This window comes from Triticum dicoccoides, chromosome 4B (assembly GCF_002162155.2).
Source record: "Triticum dicoccoides isolate Atlit2015 ecotype Zavitan chromosome 4B, WEW_v2.0, whole genome shotgun sequence".
NCBI classification, from domain to species: Eukaryota; Viridiplantae; Streptophyta; class Magnoliopsida; order Poales; family Poaceae; genus Triticum; species Triticum dicoccoides.
The window spans coordinates 277,981,404-277,996,542 of NC_041387.1; positions in this window are offsets into that span (position 1 = coordinate 277,981,404).

Consider the following 15,139-nt stretch of genomic DNA (forward strand, 5'->3'; position numbering starts at 1 on the left):
ATCCTTGGCTCACCTCCATGTACCTGATTACACATAGAGTCTCCGAATGAGGTAGTAGTCATGTCTCGTGAGTAGGAAGAGGGAGTTCGGAGAGGAGCGAGTTCACCTTATCTTCGATAGCCTTAGCTCGGGCTCGTGTCATGGGTCCAAGTGGTGTTGAGGGAGATGTAGGCACGTCCATTGGGATGAGCGAGGGATGCTCCGCATAATCTCCCCCCCCCCCCTTGTGAAAGATCCGACCTCAGATCAAAATCCTCATCACCATGGTACGGGGAGAGATTGGAGACGTTGAAGATGTCGCTCAAGTTGTACTTGTCGCGTGGGAGATCGATCTTGTAAGCATTGTTGTTGTAGCGTGCTAGCACCTTGAAAGGTCCATCGGCGCGAGGGAGAAGCTTGGACTTGCGTTCATTGGGGAAGCGGTCCTTGCGAAGATGTAGCCACACTAGGTCTCCAATGTTGAATATCATGGGGTGTTTGTTAATGTTGAGCTTGGTCGCGAGGCGTTGTACTTGGCGCTCGATGGTGTGCCTTGTATCTTCATGCATCTTCTGGATGTAGTTTGCACGTGCACTTGCGTCGTGGTTGGTGCGCTCTTGTAGAGGAAGAGGTAGAATGTCCAATGGAGACAACAGGTTGAAGCCGTAGATGACCTCAAAGGGGGACTTGCCGGTTGTCGAATGTCTTGCACGGTTGTAGGCGTACTCGGCGATTGGTAGGCATGCCTCCCACTCCTTGATGTTCCTCTTGATCAACACGCGAAGTAGAGTGGAGAGTACGGTTCGTCACCTCTGTTTGGCTGTCGGTTTGAGGATGGTATGCCGAAGAGAACAATAGCTTGATGCCGAGCTTGGCGCATAGGGTCTTCCAAAAATAACTCAAGAACTTGACGTCACGGTCCGAGACAATTGTCTTTGGTACTCCATGAAGTCGCAAGATTTCCCTACAAAATAGATTGGCAATATGTGAAGCGTCGTCTATCTTGTTGCAAGGAATGAAATGTGCCATCTTAGAAAACCGGTCCACAACAACAAACACGGAATCCTTTCCATTTTGAGTTCTAGGCAGACCAAGTATAAAATCCATGCTAATGTCTTCCCAAGGTTGATAAGGAATAGGAAGAGGCATGTAAAGACCATGATATTGAGCTTTAGACTTAGCTTTGCGACATGTAGAGCATCGGGTGGTGAAGCGTGAGACGTCACGGAACATCTTGGGCCAATAATAGTTCTTGGAGAGCGTAGCGAACGTCTTGTTGCGTCCAAAGTGTCCCATGAGTCCGCCTCCATGAGCCTCTTGCAAAAGTAGCAAACGAAGAGAAGACTCGGGAATGCAAAGTTTGTTAGCTCTCATAAGATAATCGTCCTTTATGTAGTATTGTTCCCAAGACGTGTGCGTCAAACACTTAGCATAAGGAGTAGCAAAAGAAGGATCATGCTCATACAAGTCTTTTATGTGCTCAAAACCAATAACATTGAACTCAAGTTGAGTGACAAGTGTGCATATGCATGAAAGTGCATCCGCAACAACATTTTCTTTACCCTTAATGTACTTGATCACATATGGGAAAGATTCAATAAATTCACTCCATTTGGCATGATGCTTGTTCAACTTAGTTTGTCCTTTTAAGTACTTAAGCATTTCATGATCGGTATGGATGACAAATTCATGAGGTCTAAGATAATGTTCCCAAACATGTAGCACACGTACTAAGGCATATAATTCTTTGTCATAGATGGGATAGTTAAGTTGAGCACCGGAGAGTGTTTCACTAAAATAAGCAATGGCTCGTTTTTCTTGCATCAAAACTCCGCCAATTCCGGTACCACTTGCATCACAATGAACCTCAAAAGTTTTCTCAAAGTTGGGAAAAGCAAGAATCGGAGCATGAGTAAGAAAAGATTTGAACTCATCAAAAGCTGTGGATTGCAAAGATCCCCAAACAAAAGGAGCATTCTTCTTACTCAAAGCATGTAAAGGAGCGGCAATTGTGCTAAAGTTTTTCACAAAGCGGCGATAAAATCCTACAAGACCAAGAAAGCTACGCACTTGTTGCAAATTGGTGGGTTGGGGCCAAGTTTTAATTGCTTTAATCTTAGTTTCATCAACATGGACACCCTTGGAAGAGACAACAAAACCCAAGAAAATCACTTTGTCAACGCCAAAAGTGCATTTCTTCAAGTTCGCATAAAGTCTTTCCTTGCGGAGGGTTTGCAACATAGATTTAACATGATTAATGTGCTCTTTCATGGTTTTGCTAAACACAAGGATATCATCAAAGTAAACCACAACAAAGACTCCAATGTAAGGTCTAAGCACATGATGCATAAGACGCACGAAAGTTCCGGGTGCTTCCGACAAACCCATAGGCATCACTAACCACTCATATAAGCCAAATTTTGTTTTGAAAGCGGTTTTCCATTCATCACCTTCTTGAATGCGGATTTGATAATAGCCACTTTTAAGATCTATTTTTGAGAAAAAGTTGGCTCCACTAAGTTCATCAAGCATATTGTCTAAGCGAGGAATGGGATGCCTATATCGAATGGTAATGGCATTTATGGGTCTGCAATCAGAACACAAGCGGAAACTTCCATCGGGCTTAGGCACAAGTATAACGGGAACGGCACATGGGCTTAAGCTTTCACGTACATGACCGTTGTCGATGAGTTTTTGTACTTGCCGTTGAATCTCGTTGGTTTCTTCGGGATTGACACGGTATGGAGCTTTGTTTAGAAGTGGCGCTCCGGGGATGAGGTCGATTCGATGTTCAATGCCTCGTAGTGGTGGTAGACCCGGAGGTAGCTCATCGGGGGAAACATCTTTGAATTCCTGCAAAAGAGATTGAAACACTAAAGGTAGCTCGTGAGAGGTGTTAGTTGTTGGCTCTCCATCTTTGCACACAAGGACGAAGTGCATCACTCTCGATGGGTTCTCACACACTTCTCTTATCTCACTTTTGGTGGCAAATAGGATGAAGTTTTTCTCTCTAGGAGAAGAGGCGCTCAAATTTGGCTTGTGGCTCTCACTCACTTTCGGGTGTGTCACTTTTTCACTCTTCTCTCCATGATTGGTGGCTTGCTTGTCGGCTATCACTTGACTAGGAGACATAGGTCGTAGCACATATTCCTTCCCTTTCATTTTGAAGCTATAGTGATTGGTGCGCCCATTGTGGATGACACCATGGTCGAATTGCCATGGTCGACCAAGAAGTAGGTGGCAAACGGTCATTGGGACCACATCACACTCCCAAGTGTCTTCATAAGCAACAATTTTGAAGGATACTTGGACCGTATGCTCGACTCGTATAGTGTCGGAGTCACTTAGCCATTGAACCTTGTAGGGGCGCGGGTGCTTCCTCTTGACCAATTGAAGCTTGGGATATAATTCTTCACTTGCCAAGTTGTGACAACTACCTCCATCGATGATGACCTTGACGGACCTTCCGTTGATGCCGGCCTTAGTGTGGAAGATGTGGCATCGTTGGTCTTCTTCTTGTTGATGTTGAAGTGTCAAGACTTTGGAGACAACGAGAGCGGGGCTCGAATCCTCATCACAAAAGACTTGATCATCTTCATCCTCGTTCACGCTCCGGTGCATGGCCACTTGCTCAAGGGCTTCCATCTCCTCTTCACTCATTGAGTCATATGTGCCGTCATCGTTGAGGATCATGGTGCGCTTGTTCGTGCATTGGAAGGACTTGTGGCCTCGGCCGCCGCAAGTGAAACACTTGAAGGAGCTTGTTTTGACGGTCTCATCGGTTGGAGTAGATGATGAAGCACGCGGTTTGAAGTTGCTTGTAGTAGGAGGAAGACGACTTGAACTTGCCGAAGTTTTCTTGTAACTTGACTTGTCGTCGTTGCTTGGAGAAGGTTTGGTTGATGTATATGTTGAAGGAGTCGTTGAAGCTTGGGTGTTGGAGAAACCGTAGGTCTTGGATGAGTACTTGGCGTACTTGAAGTCATCTTGCACTTGACGTTCCGCCTTGGTTGCTTGATGTACGAGCTCAATGAGGTTGGAATAGGGTTGGAAGTCGGCGATCTTCTTGATGGGATGATTGAGTCCATTCAAGAAACGTGCCATTGTTTGCTCATCATCTTCCGTGACATTGGCTCGAATCGTGGCTATCTCCATTTCCTTGTAGTATTCTTCAACACTCTTTGTTCCTTGCTTGAGTAGTTGTAGCTTCTTGAAGAGATCGCGGTTGTAGTAGGTTGGTACAAAGCGTGCCCGCATGACATCCTTCATTTGAGCCCAAGTAGTGATTGGTGGTTCACCTCTTGCTTGATGGTGTTCAAGTACTTGTTCCCACCATATGAGCACATAATCTTGGAACTCAAGTGATGCCATAGTGATCTTTTTCTATTCCTCATAGTTGTGCAAGCAGAAAATTTTGTCGACCTTCAATGCCCATGAGAGGTACTCTTCCGGATCATTGCTTCCATTGAACTTGGGCATTGTGACCTTGAGCTTGCCATAGCGTTGCTCTTCATTGTGTTGTTGGCGATGGTGATGGTGACGTCCTTAACGTGGAGGATAGTCATCCTCATGTTGCTCTTGGCGCGGGGGAAGTCCATGATCAACTTGCTCTTGTTGAACTTGAGGTTGAGGTAGAGCTTGACGAGCTTGTGGAGGACCTTGTGGAGCTTGATGTTGCACACGCGGTTGGTAGTTCCTCTCTTGGATTTCTTCTCTAAGGGCTTCCTCTTGATTGCGCCGCTCGTGATTGCGGTTGGCAATGGCTCGGCTCGAATCTCGAAGGGCACGTTGCGCCTCAAGAGCTTGCGCTTCACGTTGTTGTTGTTGAAGACGTTGAGTCTCGGTGTCTTGTTCCTCTTGGTGTAAACGTGCTCGTTCTTCTTCTTGGCGCCTTAGTCGTTGCCTTTCTTGAGCTTAAGCAAAAACGACTTGGTTTGATTGAGGACGAGGGATTTGCTCATCGACTTGTTCTTGTGAATGCTTGTCATGTAGCGGGTTTCGACATGCATGCCGGTCTTGACGCGCAGCTCGACGAAGAGTGTTCGATGACGGTGTACTTGAGTCGGAGAAGGTGTCGTCGGAGTGTCGACTCGAGCGGCTCCGTCTTGAGGATGAAGAAGTGGAAGGACGCCGGTTCCTCATGAAGGCGCGGATCTCATCCATTCTTGCATCATTCTCTTGCTTTTGAGCGTCGGATTTGTTGTCAAAGTAGTCCCTCGTTGCTTGTGGCTCTTGGTGCAATGCCTTTTGAGCTCCAAATAGGTGGTTCTTGGTGACAAATGATGACATGTCGTCGTCGTTCTCGATGAGAGGTGGAGTGGTAGAAGAACTTGGCCTATCCATCATACCAAGCAAAATGTAAGTGGTAGAAGGAAAAGAACGTGTACCAAATGTACCTTGACCGAAGTTAAAGATGAATCAAGTTCACTCAAATGCGGACAATGAAATAGCACTGTTGGTACCAATTCTTGTCGGTTCTCACACCTACACACGTAAAAGCTTATGGTGGAGCTTGGTTAGGATGGTGGCACAAAATTTGATGCAATAGTAAGTGAGCTTCAATAATGTTGGAAAAGATTCACAAATTTGCAAATGCAACTAGTAGACCAAGCAAGTATGGGTACACGGAAACACACACGCAAATAGATAAATGGGATTGTGCAATCCAAAATTGAGCCAAAATGTGGAAACCACAAAATGCTCTTGTTGCACAATACTAGAGAGACGCTAGCACGATTGCACAATAGGCGGATACGCAAACTTGTGCACAACCTACTAGGCAAAAATGCAACGATCTCTATCCCAAGTATTCTATATGTATGATATTTCGGTGCTATGATCCAAGATGATCGGATATGACAATCTTAATGTTGTAAGATGCTATGGTTCTTGCTTATAAGCTCTTTGCTTATCTTTCCTCTTTGCTTAAAAGCTTGGGTGGCTCTTTCACTTTTGAGCTCTTTTCTCATGCAAAACTCACGAACCAAGGTAGCAATTGTGTATGCGATGACAACTTTGTGACACACAAGTTGGTCTCAAGATATGCACCACAATGGTATGATATGTATGCTATGTTGTATCATCACTAATGTGCACAAGTCACGTGGCCTGCAATACTCAACCGCTAGTCTCGATGGGTAAGCTACGCAAAATCAGGTAATGTGGGTTATCAATGCAATTGCAAGTTATGACAAAGATGCCGTCGAAGTTACCGTCCTTGGCGATGATGAGACCCTTGCGAAGTTGAGCCGTGGTGATGATGAAGTCGAACCGCACCTAGATAGCCGAAACACAAAAGGATACGGGAGCCACAACTCAAAATCTCAAGGACCAAAATGTGTCAAAATCGTCATAGGAGGTATCGTGGAAGATATTGGTGTATGTTGGTTTGGAAGATGTGGTGGAATGTGGGGTTGTGGTGGTGGCTTACTGACAAAGTTCAGTTTCGTCAGGGTTTTACGGACGTCCGGGGTTTTACAGCCGTCCGGTCGTCGTCGGACGTCCGACCTTTTCTGTTCGTCCGGAGCCTGTGCGAAAATCGGGCTCGGGAAGATGAACTGCGAGAATTCGGGGAAGAAGAAGATGGTGAGGTCGAAATCGAGTGATTTGGTGGATGGAAAAGGGTGGGGAGGGTGGGGAAAGCTAGATCCACACGCAACAACACAAATCCATGGACCAAATCCAACAAAATCTCAACTCACAAACAAATCACAAAAAAAAATTGGGGCTATTTTTGGTGGTGAATTTTCGGATTTAGGACAAAAACATCAAAATCAAGCTAGAAAACATGGGGTAGGGGCTCCAAAACATGATCAACGTGGCTCATGATACCAAGATGATGTAGGGTGGATCCCTATGGGGCTGATCTTTCACGTTTGGAGTGGATCCTACGGGGAATCACGAAGAACACACGGAAGCACAAAGGGGAAACACGGGGAAAACGAGAGAGAGAATCACTAAACCGACATAGAATCAATCACACGAGTGCTAGATCACCGACAACATAGAGTGACATATGATCCACAATCAACCAAGGTAAGGATACAAAGGAACAGTTCTTCTCCATACGGAGGTCTTGATGGTCTTCCCTAGAAAGGGGTCTTGAATCCGCTTGGGGTATCTTCTCCGAAGAGGTCCTGAGCTCCAAGGAGAAGTAGCCAAGTGGATGAGCAAGGCTCTCACACAAAATATGAGCTAAACCTATGCTACCCGCAATAGGAGGTGGGGGCGTCCTATTTATAGTCTTAGTGCAAATGGAAGTCAAAGTGAAGGGGTACAAGGGCTCCAGCCCGCAGGTGCGGTCACTCAGGTGCCAGACGTCCGGAGGCTCGGGACGGTCCGGACGTCCGGTCGGGCTCGGGCGTCCGTAGAATCAGCTCTGTCGTGGGCGCGTCGGACGTCCGGAGGGGGTCGGTCATCCGGAGCTTCATGACGGTCCGGACGTCCGGAAGTCGTCGGTCGTTCGTAGATTCGGTTTGGGCGTGCAACGGTCGGACGTCCGGTGGTTTCGGTCGTCTGTAGTTTCGGTTCGGGTGCCCAGCTGCCGGACGTCCGGAGGGCGTCGGTCGTCCGTGGCCTGGGAGTCGTCGGATGTTCGGGCTTGGTCGGACGTCCGATGCCTATAGCTTCAGCAGCATCTCTTCTTCTTCTTCAACATGCTTGGGGTCCTCGCCGTCTTGGCTCTTGCAAGTAGTTGATCCTTGTCTCACCTCCATGTACCTGATTACACATAGAGTCTCCGAATGAGGTAGTAGCCATGTCTCGTGAGTAGGAAGAGGGAGTTCGGAGAGGAGCGAGTTCACCTTATCTTTGATAGCCTTAGCTCGGGCTCGTGTCATGGGTCCAAGTAGTGTTGAGGGAGATGTAGGCACATCCATTGGGATGAGCGAGGGATGCTCCGCATCACATATCTTATAAGATCTTCTTTGCTTCTTATAATTTGGTCTTGTGTTTGTCTTTGGTTATCCTCCATCAAGCCTTGCTGTCGGGAAGGCTACTACTGTCTATGCATATGTCTGGGGTATTAAGGACCCCATTCTTAATACATCGACACCTATGGATGAAGCTAACTTAATTATGTTTGTTGAAGTCTCTAATGAATGGACCAACTTTAGGCAACAATTATCGGAAGACATGTATGATGAATACCTTCTTAGACATGTTGAACTAGAGATGGAGTAACTAGGTGGTGGTGGTCTCATTTTGTACAGTACCTATGTGATAGTGGTCTCATTTTGTGCATTACCTAGGTGATGGTGGTCTCATTTTGTATAGCACCTAGGTGATGTTGGTCACTTGTTGATTGTATTTTGTGAGATAGCATAGCTGACCATGATGGTGCATTGTGTGTTCCTTTGTACATGCATCATCTTGATATTAATATATATGATAGGTTTTCTCAAAATTTACTATGTGATAAACCATTTATTGATCAAACATAATATTCTTTTATGTGCATTTTTCATTCTTTATAGCACTATGGCTGAAGGTACTGCACCACCTCCAAAGAGGAATTACGTCACATGGGATGATGACATGGGCGCTGCTTTGCTTGAGGTGCTTGTTCATCATTACAATATGGGTGGCCATTCGCAAAATGGATGGAAAGCACATGTGTACACTGCAGCTATAAAGAATGTGAAGGAGAATGATGCGGAGCATCCTACGGTCATCTCCATCTACACCTTCATAGCACCTCAAGCCCCAAGTGCACCTATCGGACTTAAGGTGAACCCACTCCTCTTCGATATTGACATGAATATCCATTGGACTTGGTTGCTACCTCACCATGGAACATTGTGCATCATTAGGTATGAGGACGACCACAACCAAGCAGCTAGGGAGCATCCCGAAGGCCAAGGAGAAGGATCCCAAGGCCACAAGGAAGAAGGAGGAGTTCACGAAGCGAAAATAGCAAGTCCCAGGCAACCCCGTGGACACGGCCTCCCCTGACCTCGTGCCCACAGGCCTCCCAGAAAACTACTAGAAGTGAAGACGTGCACCCCCCGTACGCACAACCTTCACACCATGTGCGCACGGTGAAAGTGCAACTATCCCTGGGTGGTTTTGGTAATTATTAACAACATATAGCTCATTTAACTAATGCTATTTCAAGATGAATATTTCACGAAAGTTCAATGATTGGCATGGCATGGATTAGGAATGTGGACCCCTCAAAATGCTAAGGACAAAGGATTGGCTCAAGCTCTAAAGCTCAAGACTCTACATTTTACTTTTAGTGATCCAAGATCACATTGAGTCCATAGGAAAAGCCAATACTATTAAAAGGGGGTGAGGTGTTGCTTAATGGCTTGCTTGCTCAAGATGCTTAGTGATATGCTCCAAAAACCCTCAACCACTTTCTCATATCCACATATGTCCCAAACTAAAAGTCAAACTCGGCCCCACCGATTTGATCTATCCAGCGCCATCGAGTTCATTTGACATAGCCACTACCAGAAACCCTAGTCACTTCGGTCTCGCCGATAGGGATCTCGGTCTCACTGAGATGGGATTGCAAACTCTCTGTTTCCCTTTGTAATGTTTTGGTCTAACTGAGATGAGCGATCGGTCCCACCGAGTTCGCAATGCAAACTCTCTGTTTCCCCTTCATAACGTTTCGTTCTCACCAAGATGAGTGAATCGGTCCCACTGAGTTTGCCTGACCAACTCTCTGGTTAGCTTATTGCCAAAGTCGGTCCCACCGAGTTTGTGTAATCGGTTTCACCGAGATTATGTTATGCCCTAACCCTAAAGAAATCGGTCCCACCGAGTTGACATGTCGGTCCCACCGAAATGCCTAACGATCACATTATGAACTAAATAGATCTGACCGAGTTTTCTAATTCGGTCTCACCCAGTTTGGTAAATTATGTGTAACGGTTAGATTTTGTGTGGAGGCTATATATACCCCTCCACCCTCTCTTCATTCATGCAGAAAGCCATCAGAACATGCCTACACTTCCAACATTCATTTTCTGAGAGAGAACCACCTACTCATGTGTTGAGGTCAAGATATTCCATTCCAACCACATAAATCTCGATCTCTAGCCTTCCCCAAGTTGCTTTCCACTCAAAACATCTTTCCACCAAATCCAATCCTATGAGAGAGAGTTGAGTGTTTGGGAGACTATCATTTGAAGCACAAGAGAAAGGAGTTCATCATTAACACACCATCTATTATCTTTTGCAGAGTGGTGTCTCCTAGATTGGTTAGGTGTCACTTGGGAGCCTTCGTCAAGATTGTGGAGTTGAACCAAGGAGTTTGTACGGGCAAGGAGATCACCTACTTCGTGAAGATCTACCCTAGTGATGCAAGTCCGTCATGTGCTATGGCCATGGTGGGATAGACAAGGTTGCTTCTTCGTGGACCCTTCCTGGGTGGAAGCCTCCGTGGACTCGCGCAGCCGTTACCCTTCGTGGGTTGAAGTCTCCATCAACGTGGATGTATGATAGCACCACCTATCGGAACCACGGATAAAAAATCTCCGTGTCTACATTGCGTTTGCTCCCTCAAACTCCTCCCTTTACCTTCATGTGCAATGTTTTACATTCCAGCACAATACTCTTAGAATTGTATGTGTAGGTTGATTGCTTGACTTGTGTAAAGTTGCTAAAATCTGCCAAGACTTAAAGTTGGGAAAAGGCTAGATTTTATTTGGTCAAGTAGTCTAATCCCCCCCCTCTAGACATACTTTCGATCCTACACACGGACCCTCACTGTTGTAGCACCCCGTGCGCACAGGCTTGTACCGAGCCCACAGGACCCCCGTGCACATGGGCCCAACTTACCCCGTGCGTACGGGCCCATCAAGATTCCGTCCGAGAGCTCCTGTTTGGGCCTCCACTCCCCCCCCTCCTCCAGCTACCGATATAGCCCGTACCTAGACCATTTTTTAGGGTTACCAAAGTACATGAGATGATCTTGAGAGCTTTTCTCCTATCTACCCTCTCCCATGGAGATCTAGACCTCCTAGCAGAATATCCCTAGTGGATTCAAGATCCCATCTAGGGAAGGATCCCCATCATAGGATCATCAAGACCTCATCTCCCTTTGGGATTTGGGATGAATTTTACCTTGTGCTATTTTCCCTTTTTACACTACTGCAAGATGCTGCTAACACGACACTACAACCAGAGACCCATCGATGAAACTGTGTGTGATGCATTAATCGCAAAAGGGTGATGTAAAAACCGTCAAAAAATATGCAAAACTTTTGCGATGTGGATACATCAAACACGGTTCAAATTTTAGTTGTGTGTGTGTGATGCGGGGCATACGGTTCAGTTCAATGAACTGTTTGCGATGCAGAAGAAGAACATAAATGGACAGCCAGATAAAGGCGTGTGCGACATACGACATACAACTCAATCGGATTAACTGTTTGTGATGAGGTGGAACAACAGAAACAGGCAGCCAGATGAAGGTGTGTACGATTGAGGGCATACACATCAGACGGCTGAACAGTTTGTGATTAGGCAACACAACAAAAATAGTCAGCCAGATCAACGTGTCTGCGATTGACAGCATACACTTCACACGGATGAACTGTTTGCGATTAGCCACAACAAACAGAAACAGTTAGACAGATCAACGTGTGTGCACTAGACGGGCACACATCTTACATTCTTAAGAAGTTGATCCCCACTACAACTAATTATCTCAACATGCACAATGTCCACATCAGCATCATGCCATGTCAGCCTTTAGTTTGCAAAAGAGCAACCAATTGTTCTGATTCCCCCTGCAGCCATAGTGGTGTAATGTCATCTGGCGAACCATCTTCGTGCACTGCACCCACATGTTTGCGATGATGTTCCCCATAGAACCACTGCACCCACACGTTTTATGCAGCAAACCTCACGGATTTTACACTCACTGGTAGGGTTGACTAAAAAAGGGCATACGTACATATATGTTGCATCTCGGCAACTTGTCCCATCAGGCTGCAACCTGGCTAGTGTTTGCACTTGGTCTGCCTGGCCCAATAGTTGGCACGTGGTTTGTAGCTGGCTCGGTCGACTGTGGTGTTAGGCCACCTAACTACATTACGTCGTTCAGGCTTCATCTTCTCAGTTGTAAGTCGTATCGTCGCAGCTCTCTCTACCACTCGCCACTGCCATTCGCCATGAAAGAAATTGCAGCCACCAACGCAGATGAAGAGACACCATTTATTGCCCACGGTGCAACATTCTTCTGGTGTACAAGATGGCCCACCTATCCCCATCCTCCACGATCCATTTATAGGAGATCACAGAGCCGCTCCCTCGACTTCTAATCCCAACTCCTCCACCTCCTTTCCTTTCCTTGTCGAGTAAGGACACTTTTGGCCCGTCCATGACATCGTCGTCGACCCGCGTGTTGCTAATCGCAAGATTGATCACCACTCCTATGAATTGGAGTTCATGGCTTTTATCTTCTCCATGGTCCCATCATCATGTTTTTCCTTGATTTTTTGATTTTATGAATATCCAGATTATTAAGTCAGATATTGTTCCATCTATGAAAGTGTTTGTTTGACTTCCTACCATCTATACCTATTCTTTTGATCTTTTTTAGAATGAGGTTTGGGACCGAATGACATATCTACTTGTGCTTAATACTACTAACGTAAACACAGGAGCTAATCTTCTTTATAATTATAGATTGCTTCTTGAGAGAACCAACAAAAAATCTCGTGCATGTGTCAAAGGAGAATTGCAGAAATAATAGGAAAGGGAATTCCCACAATCACAAGAAATTGGTTTGTTTCTTAACCACATTCTGTATTAAGACGCTTAATTCTGTGCAAATATTGTTGTTTCTTCATAGGTTAGTATAGTATGGTCTAATCAATTGAGGCAAATCCTTTCCTTGAAACGCATGGGTGTTAGTTCGCTACATTTCTTTAGGTTTTTCTGTTTTGATTTCTCAGCAATTGTTTATTATTTCAATATTCTACTGTTATTTATGCTTATCATGCAGGTGTGTGACAAATGGTTGGAAGCACCCAACTGAAACAGTTGTGTGAAATGTGTCACAAAGACTTCTAATTATTGATGTGGTAGTTCAAGGATGGACTTCTATTTTGTCATATCTCATAACAGCAGGTTCCTCCTACAAGTATAGAAATTTAGCATTGATTCCATAATCAGATAGGCCTATTATATATTTTTTGTACTTTTTGTTTGACCCTCATCTTCGTGTCAACTAATAAGAAATCATAATTTTCAGCACAAACCCATGTATATTTCTTAATTTCTGATTATAGGATCTTGGTATCACCGCCACGCAAAGCAACTGGTAGGCAAAGATATATCTCAAAATGTACTAACTCAATTATATTTCTCATTTTTTATATTTTCTAGATGTGCAACAAGTATCATGTTCTTATATATCGAAATTCAGTTTATATTGTGTTTGCAGTCTTATAATTGTTTTATTTCATGTAGCCTTTCCCTGCATGACCTACTTCTTGCAAGTTGATATTAGGACGAGGGGTGTCAAATTTTGCATGTTTTGGGCTCGGGCAAACCATCTGCCGCTTTTAGCTCTTATTTATGTGCAGCGATTCTCTCAAAATGCCGGTCACAAGTGTAATCTCAGATTTTTACTATGGTATTTGTTTTTTATTCTGCCATTTATATCATCAGAGCTATATCTAATATACCCTGTTTTTCAAAAGCATTCATTTTTTACTTTGTGTGATTTATTTACCCTTTTCTTTATCAGTTGATTATTCTTTTCTTATGAATCATCTACGACGCCTTTTTGGATGTGTGTAGGTCATTCGTTAGGTAAGAGCTCAGTATGTGTTTATTATCGGTCAGCTTTTTGTTCTCACTATCCTGAAGTAAATACTGCATTGTTTTCTTCCTTATTCTATTATTGCAAGTCGTTGATCTATGTTGTTCCACTACCCTCGTCACTGTGAGTCGTAGTGGAAATATTCTTGAAAGCCCGTGACTGGGCTATAAATGTACGCTGCAACAGTACTTTGAGGACATTGGAATTTGAGAAGATGTATCAATGTTAATTTTTCTGTGTTGAAATATGCCAAACTGATAAATATCACACACTATCATTTATCTTTTTTGTTCATATCTCTATAAATCATTTCTTAATTTCCCGCCGCAATGCGCGGGGTATCATCTAGTTCTAATTAAAAGAAGCATGCACGATGGTAATAGCGAGCATGCATGGTTGTTGGAAAAAGACGTGTGCAGACATCGCCTATTGTGGTGCACCCTATGGTGCAAATGCCACGTACACGGCTAGAAAGCGTGCCCACATTACGCCGTTCGGGAATAGTGTCACACTTAGAAATTATAGAACCATCAATAAATGTTGAGCCTACGTCCCGTCACATTCCAAATTACTACTACCATGCTATATTTAATTGCGAACATGTTCACACCGATCAAAGACTAAACGGTTTCCCACTTAGGAGTGTATTAGTACTCGGTTATAAATACTACTACTCCAAGATGATTGCACATTCCTCCTCAACACCTCATCCACAAAAACAAACAAGTCATTCTTCATCGTTCCCTTGCGTCTGCCATGGCCAGCGTGAGCTCTAGGTCGAGAGATTACCACCAGGGAGAGGCGAGCATGGAAGTGGAAGCAGGAGAGATATGTCGCCTCGCCGCGAAAGCAGCAGACATGTCCCGCCGCACGGCCGTAGAAGCCACAGAGGTCCCGCCATGCGACCGAAGCAGCATAGAAGTCCCGCCGCGGTTTCAACGTAGTAGACTGGTCCGCGCACGTCGCGGATGCAGCAGATATGTCCTCCCGCGCCACTGCGGCCTGGGAAAATGTCTCGCGGGCAGGCGAGGACTCACACAGGCGCATGCACGCTATGCTCGATGACCTGATGGGTCGGATCTCCGACTGGATGAAGGTGCAGGAGGAGATGAATGCCTCGTTTGAAAATGCTACCATCATCATCCGGGGACTAGGGGAGGACAAGGTTAAGCTCCGCACCGAGCATGACCTGATGAGGGAGAAGATCGCCGGAAGGACGAAGCAGCATGAGGAGACCACTACCTTGTTGAAGAGGACCGGCGTCATTGTTAAGAAACTTATGGACGAGAATGCCATGCTCCGAATCGAGTGCCAAAGGTTGGTGGAGGAATCTGTGGAAGCTCTCAAGCAGCCTCTTGAGTACACGAAAGAGCT